Consider the following 7,756-nt stretch of genomic DNA (forward strand, 5'->3'; position numbering starts at 1 on the left):
TCTCTGTCCTTCCTTCTGGGAGGGCCTGGAAGGCTAAGGTAGCCCTGGCCGGATTTCCAAAGACACCTCCCCCGTAGGCTTCTGACTTTGAGCAACGCTTATCACACGGTTGAGGGCTTTCCGTATCTTTCAAGGGCATGGGATGGCCTGTAGACGCCCAACTTATTAACTCGGCTTCTGATTCTCACCGGGAAGCCAAGGGCTGCAGGAAACGTTAGCGTGGGCGTGTGGACAGCCTGCGGTGCACCGTGGGCTGCCAGGTGCACGGCCTGTCCCGTGGCTTCTCCCGGAGCAACAGAGTCCTGCGCCTGGGCGGGGAAGGAGCACCCAGAGGAGAGAGCAGCTGCCGGAGCCCGTCCCTTTTGAGCAAATAACCAGCACCTGGGAGTGTCCCGTCCCAGGCCTGTCCTGGCTCAGGGTCTGAGCTAATTACAGCTCTGTTGTGGGGAGAGTTACCCTGTGTCAGTTTAACTGACAGCCCAGATAAGAGGTACTGGGCGAAGTCTCACAGGTTGCACAATAAACCACTCTGCCAACCGAGGGAACAGACGAGCCTTTTCCAACCTCTATGGTCAAAAACGAATTTCCTTTATGGCTGTCTTCTCCACCGTCTCCTCTCCGTCTCCTATATTTAGCTCTCAGGTTGGTCTTAATTAGGTTTGGGTTTGGGGGTGGGGCTGGTGGGTGATTTTCCCTTGGACTCACTCAAGCATCAGCTTGGTATCTGGTATCTGGCCTCTGGCTTCCTGCCGCGGTTCAGGATGTGCCTGGGGGTGTTGTCCACCGCTGATCGGGGTTGGCATCCACAGGCCAAGGCCGCCGGTCCCGCTGTGATGAGCCGATGAGCTCGGCCATGTGTCAGTGAATTTAATGCCTTAGCATGTTCAGCAGATTCATGACGCCTTCTGCTCATTCAAGAAAGAATATTCTCTCTGACAGCTGCATCCCCAAACCCACACCCAACAACTTGCGAGTTGGGTCCACCCTGCCACGAAGCTCTCGCCATGGAAGATCAATTAGCCTTCCTCCCCCGTGAACGCCCCCTGCTCCCCTCTCTCCAATGCCGTCTGCACACCCTGTTGGTGCAATTGCCGTTCCTGCATTCCCTCTCTCCACCACGGTCCTCTGCCCAGGCAGCACGTGTAAGACTTCACCGAAGCACTGAAGTTCGACAAAGTGTTTTTACCTGGCCACAAGCTAATTCAGCCGTGCCATCTGAATTAGGAGCCTCTGGCGCTTCTGTCTCGCCCACGGAGGTACTGCAGACCTCAAGGCAGCGTCAAGATGGTACAGGGCAGGTGGCAACAATTTTCTGTTTAAATTCTGAGGTAGGTTGAGCCAAAGGTGAAAGTACATCAACAGGCTTCAGGGTCAAACAGAATGAAAAAGTGCAGGAGAGGCGGGCAAGCCCACAAATGTCCAGGGAAGGGAGAGAAGGCAGGAGAGGGGGACAGAGCAAGGGAAGGAGGACGGGAGGGGACACCCACAGTGTGCACAGGTGCCACACCCAGTGTCGTGGGGTGCCGTGCCTGATGCCGCAGCCCCTGGGGCACAGCCAACCGACATGCGCCCCTCTGAGGCCCTTTCTCCTCCAGCTCTGGGCTTGAGGGCACTGAGTGGATGGGACCGGCCAGCCCCTTGGACCCGTGGCTCTGGGCTCTCTGCTCCTCCAGGCTGGGCCGTGAGGGCAGGTGCAGGCTCTGGAAGGCTGAGCCCCCTGGCCGGGCTCCCTCCTGTAGGGCAAGGAGGGTCCCAGGGGCTGGAGCCCCTGGCGGGGCTGCTGCTGTTCTTTCAGACGTCACAGGGAGGCTCAATGAAGCACCCAGTCCCAGACAAAATGGGATTTGACAGATTCAGTGGCACATTCAAGGGTGTTAATGCCCCACCCTGAATGAGGGCTGTGAGGACAACACGATCCTGTAAAATAAGCCTCTCTGGCGTGTGTGGACGTGTGAACTAAAGGCTGAGCTCATCCTCCTGGCGTGGCAGAGTCTGGATTCAACCCACACCCAAATCCCTTCTGGGGGGCCTCAGGGCAGCTCGCCAGTGTCCTGACTGCCTGGCTCCTGGTCTCCCATCGCAACTATAGCCGCTCTACCTGGTCTCTACCCAATTGATCGTCCCTGCTTCCTGCTGTGTGCTGAGCCCTGGGGTTTTTTGTGGGGGTGGGGGGCACAATGAGACAGCTTCCTGTCAATGGCCTTTCGCTGCTGCTGAATTTCAACAGATCTGGTCAAGGATGGCGGTCCCAGGTCTGACTTGGCTCTGCCAGGCAAGTCTAATCCCCTCCAATCCATCATTCCCTTGTCTCGCCCCTTCCTCCCTCTCCTCTGCCCCCACCAGTTGCTCACCAATAATTCAAAACTGTCTTTTGCAACAGAGGCAGCAAGTGTTGGCAGTTTATCTGCTGTGCATGATTCTAAGAATTAAAGTTAAAAAAAAAAAAACCATCAGGAGAGTGAATGTTGATAATGATGGAGTTCGCTGGTAACCTGTCGTAAGAGTCCTGGAAACCCACTCTGCACCCTGGAACTGGGTGAGGAAGCGAACACTCCTCCATCGTCCTGGCGCCCTTTGGCCTCATGGCGTCTTGTCCATTTTGTGTTTCGGGCTCCTCATGGGCACGATGCCCGGCCTGCTCCTCCCTGCCCACGACAGCTCCTGGCTCACCGACGGGAGCTTCCCCACCGGGCACACCGGGGAAGTCACAGGCTCTTATCACCTGCTGTGGGCACGCAGATGAACATCTGCTGGGTAAGAAGAGCCCCCCGGGGTAGGGAGGTGGGGGGCAAGGCGTCCGCTCATTTCGAATTAGCCCAGCCATAATGAAGAGGTGCTGACAGGCAGATGAGGGGACCCGGCCTCTCCCGTGTGGCATTCCAACTTCTGCCATGCGAAGTTGTCTACACCTAGGATAAAAGGTTGGAAGGACGATGTCACAGATCGAAACTGGGACTTGGTGGGCGACTGCGTGTGCGAGTGTGAGTGTGTGCATGTGTGCGTGCATGTGTGTGCGTGCTCGGGGAAGAAGGTGCTGTGGATTACTGCGGGACAGTGCCAGGGTCCTTATCTCAGAAGACCGTGGCCAGTGAACAGGAGGAGAGGGGAGAAGAGGGACAGGGACAAGGATCTCTGAGCCGAGTGGAGGACTGAGAACCAGAAAGAGAGCAGGAAACCTCTTTGCTTTGACCAGAACCTGGCTCGGGAAGGCTCCTTTGGATTCCTTGGCATTCCATCTGTGTTAGGAAAGACCTGATTTTTTAAAACAGAAGTTAGAAAAAAGACCCTCTTGCATAACCGGCTCTCTGCGTGGGGGCAAACCCAGGCCCGCGCCAGCAGGAGGGCAGCAGCAGCTTCGGGAAGCTTCGGGAGCTCCCTGGCAGGAAAGGGAGAGCCAGTCTCCCCACAGCCCTTGGGGGAGGCGTGCTGGCTGGGAGGTCCCAGGGGAACCCCTAAAATGATGCAAAGCTTCCGTGGGGTCGTTACTGGTGCGGGTATCAGCTGGGAAGCATGTTTCTAAGTGGAACAACACAGTAAAACGGGAGCGATGCCTGCAGGCATCGTCCTGCTTCAGAGAAAAAAATCCCTGGCCTTTGCTGTCTGACTTTGCTGTTCTGCTGAGACATGGGCCAGTGTGTGGTGGCACCAAAAGGGTCGTGCCCCCTAGGGCTCCGCGATTGTGTGTGTGTGTGTGTGTGCGCGTGCGTGTGTGTGTGTGTGTGTGTGTGTGTGTGTTGGGCAAGAAGAGAAAGGATTCTCGACAGGAAGCCCAGTGAAGCCAAGGCCTTGGCTCGTGTGTGTAGAAACCCTGGCTTGCAGGGTGGTCCCAAGGCTTCCGCCAGCGGCCGGCCCTCTCCGCTGCAGGGTGGAGAGGGGACACATGAGGCCCGGGCTTGGCTTCCAGAGAGGAGGACTCCCTGGAGTTGCTGAAGCCTTCAGGTGGGAGAAGCAGGTGGGATGGGGGTCACCCCTTGCATTCTAGCACTCCCAGTGCCGCCTGAGGTGGGATTTCTGGACATCTCCCCCGGTCATTTCTCTCCACGCTCCTCTCCCAGGTGTGACGGGGCAGGCCGGGGCTTCCCGCAGCTGAGGCTCCTTCCAGCGCAGGTGTTTTCCGAAGCCCCGGGGAAGGCGCTCACTGAGTGTGGGCTGACGAAATTCCCCCAGACCAATTCGTTGATTTGCATTCTGTTAAGGGGGTATAAAAAAGAGGGCAGGCTTTCGAGTTTGTTCCTTCTTCCCTATAACGTGCCAACAAGGTGGGGGTTCAGAAGTTGCAGCACAGTGAGAACCAATAAGGCGTTCAAAGAGCGGGGAGGAAAAGACCCAAGGTTCCTCCGGAGTCGGATCCATAGCCAGGCCGGCCATCATCTCTGCAGGGCACAGGTCTGCGGGCCCACACAGAGCGGGAGGAAGAGGCCCCTGCTCCCGCAGGTTTGCAGCCCTTCTGCGGACCAGGTAGGAAACGCTATGGAACGTGCGGAAATGATAGAGGACGGCTGAGGCCATGGCTGCAGGAGCAAGGCAGGATTGGGCAGAGCTGCACAGGCCTTTGAGGGGAAGGATTCCTCGGGGTGGGGTGGGAATGAGTCTGGCCCAGAGGATGAGGAAGGTCGTGTCGTGGGGAAGGAGGGAGGAAGGAATTCTAGAAGGTGCGTGTGTGGGAGTGTGTATGTGGGGGGGTGTGTATGTGTCAGAATAAGCATAAATTTGGAAGTGGGCTTAGCAGGGGATATTTGGCTCAGAGGAAGAATGAGGAACATTCTTTGAGCTTCCCGGGTGCCAGGCTGCACACTGACATGTGTTCGCTCACCCCATCCTTGCCACAGCCCTGAGAGTCGGGTCTCACTATGTTCATGTTGCAGATGAGAAAACCAAGGTTCAGAGGTGCTTGAGCCATGTAGTCCACAAGGGAAAGAAAGAGGACCCAAGCTCGTGTCTGTCTGCGAAGCCCCTGCTCTTACACCCTCTCTGGGGACCCGCCTGGTGGGAGGCGGGAACGTGGTGTTGAGTGGGGGCAACGCGGTCGCACAGAGAGGGTGAGGTGTCGATGTTGGAGACTTGAGAAGGGGACAGAAGATTCCAGTCTTATTGCAGGAGGCCATAGAGTTGTGGTGGGTCTTTGACCATGGGAGCCATGTGGAGAAAGGGGTTAGGCTTAGCTAGAAGATGCCAGAGGGCAGGGAGACTGCATGGGGGCGTGGCATGGGCCTGGCCCCAGGTGGAGGGGCAGCCAGAGAGAGGAAAGGACAGAGCAGACGGACATGGCAGGAGACAGCACCTCCCAAAGCATATTCCTTACAAAAGAGGAGCTACGAGTGGTCTCATTTGGAGAGCTCTGGGTTGAACAAAATAGGGTTCTTTCTTGTGCAACTTCTAGCCTGTGATACGCCAACGGGACTCTGGGAGGAGGGAAGGATAATGTGTGGTATTTCTCGAACTTACCTGACAATGAAACCCAGTTTCTGCCAAGTGCCTCCTGGAGCTGGTGTTGCACAGAACACTCTTTGGGAAACGCCGCGGTGCCCATCCCCGCTGTGTTGTGGGTGATGTGGGTGATTCACTAACTTGGAGACTTGGGTGCAGAGCCGAGGCTCTTGTCCGACTGCCCTATTGAGTCTTCTTGTTTGTTGGTTTTGTTTTCTCAACCTTGCTTTGCCGCTCCCTATCAGCTGGGATCGCTGCCCCAGAGTCTGCCACTGAGGGGGACCTTGGGTCCGTGTGTTTGCTCTCACTGTGGCTGGCCTGCAGGCAGGAGAGGACTCACCTTGACAAGGGCCCTTCCCCAGCCTTCCTGAGGACAGCGATGTCCCCGCCCTGCTTGGCAGCTCGGTCCAGGCTGGGGGAGCTGTCCCTAGCTGTCTCCCACACACCTGGACAGGCAGATACGGGAGCCATTCTCTCTCTCTGAAGAACGTTCTGCTTCGGGGAAGACACAAGCGGGGACTTCAGAACAGCCTGGGGGTCATGGCCAGATCATAGCAGAAATAACAATATGACTTACTGGCTACAGAAGAGAATTCAGAATAAGAAGGATCTTGGACTCCATCCAGCGGGTGTTAGTTACAAAGAAACCAAAAGAACCACCTCAGAAGGTCTCACTGGTGAGGCCGTTTTGAGCCCTCAGGGACTGCCAGGTGGTGACACTGGGGAGTATTTAGGGAGAAAGACTTGTCTGTCCGCACAGTTACTAGCTACATGCTGTCGCCACCTGGACGTAGGGAGCAGGCTCCCCTGACAGTCCAGCCAGCAGGTTGGGAGTTCAGAGACCAGAACTGCTAACCCCAGCCCAGCCACCCAGGGGCCGACTGACCCCAGGGCAGATCACTGTGTGTGCTTTCCTTTTTTGGAAGAGAGAGAGAAAGAGAGAGGGAGGGAGGGAGGGAGAGAGAGAGAGAGATAAAATCTGATCTACCTCTTAGAGGTTCAGGGTGGTTTCTGTTTTGCTTTTTGTGAAGAGCAACTAATAAAAATGATACCAAACCCTCTGAAAATAAATACAGGCTCTATGCATTTCTAGCAATAATAGTAAGTATTCTCGTTGGGATTGTGGCTCAATTTACCACGATAAAATCGGTGGTAAATTTGTAAAAAGTTGCTCCTTTGTGCACATACCTTCTCCCAGAAAATGGTTTCTGTTAGAGAGAAATTAAAGGACACTCTCAGACGTTCATTTGGGAGTTTATGTATTTCCTTTCCCCCCAGTGGAAGAGCTCTCTCTCCAGGTTTCTATGTTAGTCATATTTCAGAAATGACTGGACGTCAGATTCTGCACTCTCACTGACTGAGAACGAGTTTAGAAAAAATAATGAGATTAACAGATAAGTAAACAAACATTTTAATTGAGGTTCAAACTGCAGAAGTACTTTGGGCAGTATGGAGTTACATGTTTCCATATTCTTTGTTGGTCTGCATGAAACCCAAACCCAGAAGGTTATATTAAACATAATCACCTAACTCCACAGGGCCTTGGGAAGAGTTTTTAATGTGGCAATTTAAAGGCGTGTGATTGTGCAAAACACAATGGCACGAATGAGTGTTTTCTGTTGCCTTTGTTTCTTTTTGAAAGGAAATTAGCTCTTAGGAAGAGTACCAAATTTCAGACTCCCGCCCCCACCAAAAAAAAGGGAAAATACCCCGATGGACCTCACTGATCCCTTAGGAAGGTGGATATGAGTCCGATCTGGGATGAGGTCTTAATGCAGGTTTTATGCTGTGAGAACCTGGCCCCTGGCTCCCAAGAGTGCTTCTAAGTTGAAAACTTCATTACATTCTTTTTTTTTTTTTGTATTTAATACATATTTCATAGACTCCCATCTTAAAAGCTTTCTGATTGATTGGCGGCAGGGAGCCAGCTCCCTTATCTAACTGGACTAAGTCCTGCTCTCTCCACAGCTGTCTGGAGTTAGGCAGAGAACATCCGGGAAGCCCAGGCGGGACGTGGAAGAGGCTGGTCTGTTCTTTCCCGCCTGATGTCCTGCCGGCTGCTAGGTAGCTGTACCTGCTAAGTGCCCACCAGCTCCTCACACCTTTCTCTCCTTTGGATTCTCGGTGGTCTTGCCAATCATAAAGCAGGTGCATAGTGTACTGGACCCTGCAGCTTCTCTTCCTCACCCTTCTCTTCATCTGAGAGTGTCCGTTCAGCAGAGGAGTAGCTCTCCGGCTCGGGGTAACTATAGACGGGGATCCCAAGGCTCCTTAGTCCTATGGCATCATTCACTTCTGCCTCTCTTGTCATAGTCTTTACCTCAAGAAG

At 54.4% G+C, this 7,756-nt stretch overlaps 1 long non-coding RNA gene across 1 annotated transcript; it reads right to left on the reverse strand.

Moving 5' to 3' along the window:
- Positions 1-2,385: 2,385 nt before the first annotated feature.
- Positions 2,386-5,509, reverse strand: LOC123621886. The gene is made up of 2 exons (XR_006729304.1): positions 5,446-5,509; positions 2,386-2,909 (listed from the first exon to the last, which is right to left on the reverse strand). It is a non-coding gene; the product is annotated as an uncharacterized LOC123621886 (long non-coding RNA).
- Between the last annotated feature and the right edge of the window lie 2,247 nt (positions 5,510-7,756).

This window comes from Lemur catta, chromosome 16 (genome assembly GCF_020740605.2).
Source record: "Lemur catta isolate mLemCat1 chromosome 16, mLemCat1.pri, whole genome shotgun sequence".
Lineage (NCBI taxonomy): Eukaryota > Metazoa > Chordata > Mammalia > Primates > Lemuridae > Lemur > Lemur catta.